This window comes from Euphorbia lathyris, chromosome 1 (assembly GCF_963576675.1).
Source record: "Euphorbia lathyris chromosome 1, ddEupLath1.1, whole genome shotgun sequence".
NCBI classification, from domain to species: domain Eukaryota; kingdom Viridiplantae; phylum Streptophyta; class Magnoliopsida; order Malpighiales; family Euphorbiaceae; genus Euphorbia; species Euphorbia lathyris.
In genome coordinates this window covers 139,986,121-139,998,040 of record NC_088910.1, presented here as the reverse complement: position 1 = coordinate 139,998,040, position 11,920 = coordinate 139,986,121, and the positions used below count along the sequence as shown (strand labels likewise).

At 36.7% G+C, this 11,920-nt stretch overlaps 1 pseudogene; it reads right to left on the bottom strand.

The window, feature by feature from the left end:
- Window positions 1-651: 651 nt before the first annotated feature.
- On the bottom strand, window positions 652-8,596 carry LOC136219737 (probable rhamnogalacturonate lyase B; annotated as a pseudogene).
- Between the last annotated feature and the right edge of the window lie 3,324 nt (window positions 8,597-11,920).

The window sequence follows — 11,920 nt, the reverse complement described above, 5'->3', positions numbered from 1 at the left end:
AGTTAAATATATACTTTCTATGACGATATTAAAACTGAAGTGACAAAAAAGGACGCTAGATACAATGTCAATAAAATTCTATAATTTTGATATTGTATTGAAATTCGTCACTTCAACTATATATTTAGATGACAAATGATGAATGGTGTCATTTAAATGTTTAGTATTCATGACGAAATAAAGTTTAATGTGACAAAATATTATAATAATAGTGACAAAATAAGCGTCACTAATACAAATCAATGTAGTGACACATGTTCTTGTTCGTCATATGACACATGTTCTTGTTCGTCATATATACATAATAACACGCTCCTGCCGTGACAATAACTGTGACGATCAATTTTCGTCAGCTATTATATATTATGATGAAAAAACATGTTTTCATGACAATTTGTGTGCGTGATAAAATATCAAATTTCTTTGTGTGATAAAAAAAACCCATTGATGACTAAAGAGAAACAAATTATGATCTTCTAGTTCAACAGATGCACAAGTTACGACTAGCCTACCTTTAGCTTTTGATAGCCACACTAGAAACTAATATGGTAAAGGAAGAGAATCAATAGTATAATTTCTCTATTGAAAAGAATATAAACAATTCACATTGATAAAATTATATTTATAATAATTAACATATAGAAGAGATTGTCAAGGTTGTGTAGGGGCTTCGAGACGAATATAGTCATACATGACATCGTACAAGGGGCCATTATCTCTGGTTTGAGTTAGAAAGATAGTATTACTTCCTACAACAAGATTATTACAAGGCACATTTATGCTATACAACCAATACATCCCATGAATTCCATGTCTTGCTATTGCATTATCTTTCCCTATCAATCCCGTCGTAAAAAGAGGCTTTACAGCATTCTGGTTGTTGAATCGAACCTAATCAGTAAACAAAACAAACACAATATTTCTGTTAGTACCGCTAACAATGCGTTGTTACATTTATTATTATAAAAAGAAATTTAAAATCCTAATTGGCTTTGAAATAAAATATTATATACTTGAATTTCAGACATGGCAGCTGATGCTAAGGCCAACTGAAGAGTGGAATTCCCAGTCTGTTGAACAACTTGAAGTGGAAATACGATCTGCCATGTCGTTGGTTCATATGTATCTTTTCCTTTTTTCCTAGAAATGAACCAACACACATATATATAATTAGAACCAGCCCAAAGAAAGTTTAATCTATGTTGAACGGACAAATAAACATTATTTCTAAAACATAACCTTCACAATGTGTCCTTCATACAAAAATGGACATAAACATGGACACGAAAAGCAAAAATGCTACTAAAGAGTAATATATGTGCTAACATGGAGTTTAATCCAAGGATATGAACAAGTGAAATAATTAATTAATATACCTTATAACAAGGGCGAAGAACCAATCTTTAGTGTAATTACAGACACCAACATTATAAACAAGATCATTTTTTGGATATAAATCAGTATATCTTTCCCATAATCCGTACTGCCTATATCTGTTCAACAAAAGGATTAGTAATTAAACAATGTTATTATGGCAAATAATTTTAGTAGACGAGACGTAATCAATTACTTGTCTGTTGGATGATTAGTATATAGTTTGTTCATCAGTGTTGGGCTGGTGTCAGGCACATAGAATTCAGCAGCAGAACGGTCAGGAATTCCAATGCTCTTGGAGGAACATATACAAGTGAACCTAATGTTGTTGTATTTCCTGGTGTAACGGTGATATCACAATTATGCTTGAAATCTCCAATTACACCAGGAACCCAAGCGTACAAACTATAGGTCCCAGGTCGAACATTTTTAATCACGAAATTACCTTTACTATCAGATCGAGTCCAAAATTGGTAGCCCTAAAACAACATTGATAACCCAATTATGTAAATAATTTCACCAAAAGCTTAAGCCAAAGAATATATTTTATTATAATCACTCACAAGATTATATACCTTAGCTTCGAATTGCCAAGAGCCAGGAAAACCGGGTGCAGCTAGTCCGACATAGGCACAATCAGCATACACCGGTGACTTCTCACTCGCATATTTATCTCCAACTGTTAGCTGACCCATAACAGTCCCTCTTTGATTAGAGGAAGGAAAATCTGGAGATTGAATAAAATCGTATGGCCAACTTTTCTCTTCTTTTAACATCTATATATACAAAAAAAGTAAGATAATGTTTTTATAATGATATTTATACCGAATGAGGAGGGTTGCCGTAGGTTTGTGGCGGCAAGCGTAAAACTTAGCCACATCTTATGACATGAACCAAAATATATGGTTCATGTTAGCCGACCCCGAATCATTTCGGGACTAAGGCTTTGTTGTTGTTGTTATTTACAACGAATGTGTAGTGTATTGACAGATACCTGTGCTTTAGCATCGTTCCAATGCGCGAGAGGATCGTTCGTTGGGGAAATAGAATTAAGATATACGAAAACAGGACCCATAACTTTCTTCCATGCTTCTCCATTTCGGTATGATGTATTAAAGTCCTTCCCGACATAATGGATGCTTGTAAACATCTGCATTTTAATTATATTACTAATGTATCTCATTCACATGGAACCCCGATAAAATTAGCTACCAGACATTAAATTATAGGTTTGACGCATGAATGAATGGATATAGAAGTTACGAACGTTCATGCAAATGGGGCCACAATGGGAGGTAAGGTCTTGTCTGACGGGCCCACCAGCATGGAATTCGTGGGAAGGAGAAATCATCCAGAAGCCAACGGGTGGATCATTTGATATCCACCCATGCACTTGGTTATGCTGGTTCTCTAGTGAATATTGGTACTTGTCATCTACCTGCAATATTATCACAATATATATTCATTATATTAAACTAAAAAACCACTAATTCTAATAACATATATTAAGTTTTACCATTTTTATAAGTAGCTAGAAGTTAATATTTTAATAGTATTACCTCTCCTTTGAATTTTGGATCGATTGGATTAGTCAAGAGAACAGCTTCAGGATATGCAAGTGGCTGACCAGTGGTACGGTCTTCCGGCATCGGCATCATCCGTTGCTTATCATCTGACACCGCCATGAAGTGAAACCTGTACATAATTGCATTTTTTTATTATCTTAATGCATACCTAAATATTTACAAATTAATTTAGGTAATTTAATACGATTTTCCATAATTACTTCTCTTTTTGGAGCTTAAACACAACTCTAATTTGATCAATGTCAACATCAGGCCATCCTTTTAAACGTTCCAATATTGTATACATATACAAACCTGAACTTCCACACCTCACTATATACCTGCATCAATTGAAATTTCATTAATATCATTAATTTGTGCCTTAATCATAGTATTACAAAATATACATTAATTATTTTAGTAAAACTGACCTCTTGTCTACATTTAGAGGAACCGCGGATTTATCCTTTGGATCCCATTTTTTGGAGAATGAAATCTCTACCTGTTGCTCATCTTCCTTTATGATTTTAAAATCAGTGGTTTGTACCCTTAAGGAAAGAATAATTTAATTACAATTTCATCAGACATAATCAATTTATCTATCATGAAAATAATAATTAAATAATTTATATGTCATATGGGTTAAATTACTTGTCAAATATGTCAGACCCTCCAGGTGTACTCCAAACCACATCCCAATATCTGCACATAAAAAAATATTGTGTAATGTAGTTAGAATTATATTTCAAAGAAAAACATATAAAATGTGATTTATCTAATTAGTTATTGATATATGTAAACAAATTCTAAAAAAATAAAAATTGAATCAACATTATCGTTTACATAGTACTAAATTAAATATGTTTAAATATGTACCCTCTATCATCTTCTTCATGTTTTATTTCAAGTACATTATCGATTTTGTTGTACTTAATTCCAATGACATCACCACCAGGAGAAGCAAAAGTGACTTCAACAAGTCCATTATCAATCACAACCTGATACAAAACATTAAAAAATATTTAAGAAAGTAACCAGAAAATATATTTAAGATAAAAAATATTACTTCTTACACTACATTATATCTGTCATTTTTTTTTATTTCAATACAGAAAAGTATAAAAATACACCCTTGTAATTTCATTGAGTAGATGTATGTGATATTTTTTTACAAAATTAGAAACCAAGATAAGAAGAGATATAAGATAAGTAATGATTACTCGTTGTTGATCCTTTAGTACGTGAACTTGAACCCCGGTAGGAGAACTACTATTGGTCGTCCTTGAAACATTACTACAAAAAATTTCCAAAAATATGATATTAAATTTCTCATCAGGTAAGTAAAATTTAGGATAGGTGGATTTATGAAGTGTAATATCAACAAAAAGGAGAAGAAACAGAAAATGTTCAAACGGGCAGAGATAATAATAAGAATTATTTTTGGGCTTTAACTATCAACTTAAATTTTTAATTCAATTGGTTCTTTGACACAAACAAGATTTATCTTCTTTGTCCATGCTGTGAAATTCTTCTCATATCATAGACGGCGAAAAAAATATTCGGTACGATAGTGTCCTAAAGTCAAGGATATCCCATGCATATATAAGCTCACAATACATTCAAGGTTCATCAATAATAATTAAAAAAACTACATAATTTTATATTCAATGATCAGGGAAGAACCTCAATTCGGTCTGGACAGAAGAGGCAATGAAGAAAGAGAAGCAAAAAAAGATTATAAGAACACACATCTTTTTCTTTTGTTTTGTTTCCTGTCTGTGAGAATAAAACACAAAATAAAAAAAAAGATTAAAAAGGTAAAATAAAATTGTAAGTTGCGTTGGAACATGATAGAAACCACAAAAAAAATTACTTAAAATAATACAATTAGTTAACAGAAAACAAGAGACATACATTTCTTGTTACCAATGTATGACAAAACAAAGGTGGATTTGAAACCATAAGTAAGTTTTTTGTTGGAAAAGACAAAATAACAAAGGTTAAGTTACAAAATATGACGGCCCATTTTTCATATTTATTTATACGTCTTCCACTCGATATTTGACACGTAGCATATTTATTTTACTTTAATCGTATTAACTTTGGTTAAAGTATGACCATTATGACGCGTGTTAGAAATAGAATGGGAACACCGTATTTTTTTCCCGAAACTTATAAGTGTTTGAATAATACATGATAAAAGTTCTAAAAGTGAGAGCTATTTTTGTCTAGAAAAATTTAATAAGTTATTTTGAAATTTACTTACAAGTTAAGGAGTATTTTTTATTTAGAAAAAAATTAATGTCAGTTTTACTGATGCTAAACAATGCTTTTAGGTGGTAGACATTAGGTCATTTTAGAAAGTGAACCGATTCTCCTTGTATTTGTCATCAACCATAACCTAGGAATTTATACATAACTAAAGATATCTCTTTTTTTATATAACAAGAAGTTTTACATAAATAGGAAACTAAAATAAGAAAGTGAATAAGCTAAGAAATGAAAGAAAATAAATCAGACAAAATAGGAAAAGCTAAGAAAAGAAAGTAGATAAATTAGACAAATAGGAATATATACAGAATAGTGGAAATCATATTAGGTGCCAACACTACAGAAATTTAATCTTTTATGATGCACACAAATTGTCATGCTGTAATACATGCTTTTTTTGCCATGTCATCAACTTAATGAGATATGTAAAAAATTTCCTCCAATTTTTACTGCATTACTAATTTTTTTTACTAACATCTAAAAGCGCACGTACTATTTTAGCATAAAAAAGTACTACAGTTATGTCCATCTATAAGTGCTTTTCCAATAGCAAAAAATGGTCTACTAAGCAATATAGGTACATGAAAATCTTTTTCAATATCCATGGTAATGAAGTCGACTGGAAATATGAATTTATCCACTTTGACGAGAATGTCTTCCGCTATAACTCTATGGTACCCAATTGATCTGTCGCCTAACTAGAGGGACACTCTAGTGGGAGCTGGCTCCCTTAGGCCTAGCTTTTTTATAAACGTTATATGGCATAATATTTATGTTGGATCCAAGGAAGCACATTGCATTATATTTAAATTACCAGTGGTATATAGGATAAAAAAACTCCCCGGATCTTTCAGCTTAGTCGGTAATGAAGACTTTCTCTAGAGAATGGATGAGCAATCTCACTTCAGCTGCAAAGTTGTAATTCTTTCCAGTTTGTGTTTGTTCTGAAGCAACTCCTTAAGGAACTTCACATACCTAGAGTAGTGGTTTCTTTTGTTGGTCCCTTGTAAGGTTGCAAGTATAGTTCCAAGGGGGGGTTAGGAACTATTTAAACTTTTTCCAACTAGGGCAGACACCTTTTTCTAAGGAAAAAGGTTTTAACAGCGGCGCTGAGTAAACAGCAGGATACTGGCTTAGTCAACTGGTGACTAGGTCAGTTTCTTAGCTTGAGTCAGGAGATAGCACTTAGAGTCTATTCCTGAGCTCAGATGCTTAACGCGCACAACTCAACTTGACCGCTTTACTTGGTCAGTTTTTGTTTATTTTAAGCAAGCAATATATATAAGGAGTTAAAGGTAAGAAATACTTTACTCAGCAGATTTATCCAGGTTCGGTTTCTTCTAAGCCTACGTCCTGTCCCCGGAACACGTTCCGAGATTTCGAATCCTCTACTGAGCTCTTTAAAGGTAGAGCCTCAAACCCTTTACAATCTTAGCAACTGAGTATAACAAGAGTACCTTCCTCTATACCTCTACTCAATCCTAATCTCTTGCTGAGTACTATAACCGAGTACTCAGCCTCTCCTTTCTATCTCTAGAAATGATAAGTGTTTTGTCCTATACAAAGATTTGCTAAGACACTTTAGACGATTGAAATAATCACTCTAGACTTTTACACAAATGTATGAATTGTAGTGTAAGATTTGCTTTGCTTCTTGCTTGCAGAACTTGTGTAGAAATTTGGTCAGCGTAACTGCTTGATCAAGTTCTGTCTTGAGTGAAGCTTCTGATGGCTCTATTTATAGAGACGTCTGGGCATCGGTCATTTCGAATTTCGAAATAACCGTTGGAGGGAAACGGCTACATGTCGTTGTCATCCTGACTTGCTCAGAGCTCTCGGCCAATCAGATTCACATATCTTCTGTCCTCGGTTAGCTCAGCAGGCTGTCTCCCTTTTTATGGTAAATTCAACTAGATAGCATACTGTGTCGTCCGAACTTTACCCAAAGTAGAAATACTTTGTCTGGAAGTTTTCATATGCCAGCTGCTATCTTGTACGCTTTGTCGAGACTACTCAGCAACTTCATCTTGAAGTTGTTCCCGAAGGTCTTCTAGATCCTTCTCTTTGCTGAGTTGCGTTTTACCCAAAGCGACAGCGTTTTAAAAACGCGGGCCGAGTTGTACTGAGTTGTTTGACTTGGGCCTTGGCTTCCGTATTGGGCTTGGGCCTTTTAGTTCTTGTGTCTTATAAACAAATTTAACTCAACATTGAACAAACACATTAGTAGTATAAATCAAAGCATTTAAACTTAGTGTGTTTAGAATATGTATTTTAAATTATACTTAAACAATTTTGTCAAATCAAAATTATGTGAAAAGGTGTTTCAACAAACTCCCCCATTTTGATGTTGGCAAAACTATTCAGCAAGGAACTCAGTATGAGCTCCCCTATGATAGTTGACCTAGTATAATTTAGTAAACTCCCCCGTAAGGGTTGAGCTACTGACTTAGTTTTACTTAAAACATTTAAAGGTTTAAATGAGTAAGTCTAAGGTCAATTTTCAGATATAGGTCAGCTATTTCAACATATTCTATTTACTTAGTATAAAGCGGAAGGTTTAGTCATATAGAGTGCGCTGAGTAATTTGTTGTTCAATGAGTTCTTAACAGACAATGTTTTACAAACACATAGGTCAATGTCAAACATGTTATCAACATTTGATTTAGTCAAATAATTTTCCAAGTGTTAAACATAGCTGATTTAATTGAAGATACATAATGACTCAGTATTTAGTAACATATATCATAACTCAGGATTTGAATATCGATGAAAAATGTAGATATGATATTTAGATAGAAGTCAGTGTTTACACAGCAAAATGTTTATATAGATAAGACAAATAGATTACAACTGACTTAGTCTAAGAATTGAGCTAGCCTAGCCTATCTATTTCTTTTCTTGTGTTGCGACGACTGACTTCGCTCATGCTGAGCTCTAGCTGCTTGCGCTTTCTCCCCCATTTTGTCAACTTCAGGGAGCTTGAATGCATCGGTTAAGACAGCTCGAGTCAGTTCCTGAGAAAGCTCCTTAAGCTTTTCAGCGCTTTCATTTACGCCATAAAAAATGGCAACTCCATCAGCTGATACCTCTTCGGGTATTCGAAGATCAGCAGCACTGAGCATATTGACACTGTATGCTTGAGCTTTGGCTTGCCAGATAAGAGTTTCAGTAAGGCCAGCAAAGACTTGGTGAAATGTCTTTAAGAGAGCTGTGTCGTAATACTGACGTTGAAGATTGTTATGACGAATGTGGTTGAAGGTTTTTTGTGTGAGAGTCATCATCTCATTCTGCTTCATTGCGTCAGTATCCATCTCTTGCTTATTTAGATTAAGCAGCCGTATAGCCTTACCAATTTGCTCTACTGAGCACTGACTGTACGACACCATTTGCTCGTTGCTCTTAAGTTGCTCAGTATGAAGCTGAGCAAAGAGCATCTTGACTTCAGATGAAGTGGCATAGTCAGGATGTGCAACTGACAAGTTCTGGACTTATTGGTGGAGAGAGTTCAAGTGTTGCACGGTTGTCAGCTGAATCTCAGCCAGCTTGGCAATTGAATCCTGCTTAGCTTGCTGTGCTTGGAAGGATATGACGACGTTCAGCAGATCCTTGAGTCCCTTAACTTCGTTGAGAAGCTGAGTGACCTTGGAAAGCTGGGTGGTCTTAAGAATTGAAGATCCAGTAGCAGGAGGAGTGGAGTGTTGAAGGTCTCTGATTAAGGCTTGCACTGAGTTAATGATCTTTTTGCTGGACTCAGTGGCATTCAGATAGCTTTGTGATCCTTCAGGTACATAAGTATGACCGATAGGAAGAGGAGTGAAAGGAGTAACCGGTTCAGTGACTGGAATAACATTCTCAATCTGCACTTGTGTTTGCGGGAGAGTTGATTGATCGGCAGAGAATTGAGTGGGAGAAGTTGTAATACGGATACTGTCTGTGCTGACGGCAGAAGTGTGTGGAGTCAGCACCATGCTTGAGAAAATAGCATGAACAGTAGACGGTTCAACCTGACTGGTTGATGTGGCAGAAGCATTAGGGTCGGCATGTTCCCGCTGAGAAGAAACAGAGGCTTGTTTTTCTAATGGCGCGGAGGTAGTGGAAGTGGATTGTCGTTTGAAAAATGTGAGTTTGACAGTAGAAGGGTCCTTAGTTGTCTTTGAGAGGACAAGGTCAGGAAGAGTCGGTGGTTGCATAGGAGGTTCACTGACTAACTTCTCACTAGCCTTAACCAACCTTTGCCTTCTATGAGGTGGAGTGGCAGTATGAGCAGGTTCTCCTGAGTGAGTAGGAGAGGATTCTTGTTGCTCAGTATGAGTCTGGTCAGCCTGCTCTTCAACTTGATCAACAATGTGTTGGTTAAGTACTTGCTCAACTCCAGCAGCTAGCTCAGTGTTATGCTCATTACTAGCAGCTACCCCGGTATCGGCATCCTCAGCCTCATGCTCGCTGGCAGTTTCCTCAGAATCCTCAGCGTCATCCTGATCACTGGCTTCTTCTTCTTCTTCCTGCTCAGTGCTATCACCATCAAGTTGTTCCTCAGACTCAGCAATTGTACCTTGACACTGGGTGAAGTGAGAGTCACCCGATACAATGAAGTCGGTCGGTATGGCATCTAGAGGAGTCAATGTTGAAGGCTTCTGCTTCTTCTGAGGTTGCATAGTAGCTTCCTCAGTACTAGGCTCACTTTGCCTGCTTCTTTTCTCAACTGACTTACCAGCTGACTTCTGCCTCTTTGCTGGAGACTCAACGTTTTATGAAGTAGTCTCAGCAGATTTCCTTTTCCGGGAAGCTGGGGCCTTAGTCCTCTTGCCTTTCTTTGGCTCAGCAGTTCCCTCAGCTTGGCCAGCAGTAGCAGCAACTTTGCCTTTCTTCAGAGGCTGTCCATATTTCAATGCCCTCAGTGAGGCAGCAGTAATCTCAGATCCTCGAGTAGACTCCTCACCTTCGAGGTCAATCTTATGGTCAATGAGGATTCTTGTAATGATTGACCCTAGCCTCAGCATACCAGTGCTGCGTAGGAAGCCAGCAACTAGAAAGACCAGCATGTTGATAGGAGTGTACGTCAGCATATGCCATATGAAGCATTGCTCGAAATTTGTCGCTGATGTAGTGCAGTTGATCTTTGGGTAGATAAAATAGGTCAGCAGGTAATGAGCCATCTTCTGGTGCTGACCCATTGATGATGTTGAGACTTCTCCTGAGTGACCCTCAGGCTTATAGAAGGTATGGCTATAACCAGTGCCATCCTGATCTCCAGATCTCCTCAGCCTTGCTCCTGATGTCTTCAATGTGAGCAAGTTTCCTAAGTATAGGGGGTTGATGAAGATGGTTTTGCCTTTCACCTCAGTGCACAGGTAGTTAGTGTTGTCATTTGCAACTTTAAGGTTGTGGTAAAACTCCCTTACCAGGTCAGGATAAGTTTCATCCCTAACCGAAAACAGCCCAGTCCATTCATTCTGTGCAATCCATTCGCAGAACGGTTGTTCATTTTGCACGAAGTTCTCAGAGACCCATCTTGAGGGCTCAACTTTCCATTCGCGGACATTCTAAAAAACCTTGGAGTATGTCCTGATCTTTACGGGTTTTCCCTGACCAGAGGTTTGGCCAGCTTTTCCTTTGCTCGGCGTAGGAGGATTTCCAGTAGGTTCATCGGAGTTGGACTTTTGGTGGCCGGCACCGGAGATATTGTAGGATACCTTAGTCATTCTCGAAGATGGGGAAGGTTTAGGAAGGATTTTGAGAGAGAAAGAGTTTTGAAACAGTTTCTATGCCTTAGACTTTGATTAAGCGTAAAGAATAAAAGATGGGGAAATTCCCATAATTTATAGACGGAATGAGCGGTGTGGATTTAATCGAATCCATGTGTCAGTTTTGCCTTGGGATTGTGTACCGATAAAGATCCTGGCATTTATGACACATACGGCGAATACGTCATCCTACGGCTATACGCGTGCTATTGCATTTATGCTAATGGATCTAACACTCAGTATTTAGAATGTCAAGCGTTTGATATTCTGAGTGTCAGGATTATATTTACGGATGATTTGATTTCTAAGTTCAAAAAGCTAACTTACTCAGTGTGCAATGGTTACTCAGTATTTGATGTTTAATAAATTTCAAAGAGTACACAGCAAAGACAATCATTCAGCATAATAATTCACTCAGCATGCATATTCATTTAGTTCAGGAATTTACTGAAGAGGATTAAACATACCAATAGCTTCTCTCAGTATGCTGAACTGCTCACGAGCCAGTGGCTTCGTGAAGATATCCGCAAGCTGTTCGTCCATTGGGACAAAGGTCAGCTTTATCTCACCTTTGAGTACATGGTCTCTAATGAAGTGATGTCTGATGCTGACATGCTTCATTCTGCTGTGTTGAATTGGATTCTTGGAAAGATCAATTGCACTTTTGTTGTCATATTTGACTTCAATTGTCTTTGTTTGAACACTATAGTCTTCAAGCTGTTGCTTAATCCATAGGACTTGAGCAACACAATGACCAGCAGCAATGTACTCAGCTTCAGTGGTAGACAAGGCTACTGACGCCTGCTTTTTACTGAACCAGGATACAAGACAGCTTCCTAAGAAGTGGCATCCTCCAGAGGTGCTTTTTCGTTCCAGCTTATCCCGTCCATAGTCAGCGTCAGTGTATCCGATGAGTGTGAAATCATGAGTATTTAGATACCACAAACCTGCGTTTATTGAGCTTTG